Raw genomic sequence first — 525 nt, 5'->3', positions numbered from 1 at the left:
CTACCGTCATATATAGTTAAAAATATGGGTTCACGGCCTTTGACCTTCTTGTGCGAACGCACACGCTATGCCCGAACTCTTACGGGACTTGGTAGATTACTCTGCCACGAGTAATGAGTATGATGGGCAAACATCTATTAGGCGCACTACGAATGTAGTGTTGTGGACATGTTGCGGATGTGGATCTCACGGGGAGCGTGCAAGGGATAAGTCCCTGCAGACGCAGTATTCTCTGTGCCCGCGGTGGCTCAGATGGATAGAGCGTCTGCCATGTAAGCAGGAGATCCCGGGTTCGAGTCCCGGTCGGGGCACACATTTTCAACATGTCCCCAATGAAGTGTATCAACGCCTGCTTGCAGCTAGGGTGTCTATTTAATTATCATTTCATTTCTAGCAAAGCTGCATGGTCATCCACGGGAACTGTTCTTTCGGGAACAGATACTACCGTCATATATAGTTAATAATATGCAGACTTTGAAAATCAACGCAGAAAAACCGCTTATTGTTCAAAAATAAAAATAAATT

General features: G+C 45.7%; 1 non-coding gene across 1 annotated transcript; it reads left to right on the top strand.

The window, feature by feature from the left end:
* Positions 1 to 236: 236 nt before the first annotated feature.
* Trnat-ugu lies at positions 237 to 311 on the top strand. The gene has a single exon. It is a non-coding gene; the product is annotated as a tRNA-Thr (tRNA).
* The last annotated feature ends 214 nt before the right edge of the window (positions 312 to 525 follow it).

Source organism: Schistocerca piceifrons, chromosome 4 (assembly GCF_021461385.2).
Source record: "Schistocerca piceifrons isolate TAMUIC-IGC-003096 chromosome 4, iqSchPice1.1, whole genome shotgun sequence".
Lineage (NCBI taxonomy): Eukaryota > Metazoa > Arthropoda > Insecta > Orthoptera > Acrididae > Schistocerca > Schistocerca piceifrons.
The sequence above is the reverse complement of the archived record's forward strand: the minus strand, read 5'-3'. Positions and strand labels throughout refer to the sequence as shown.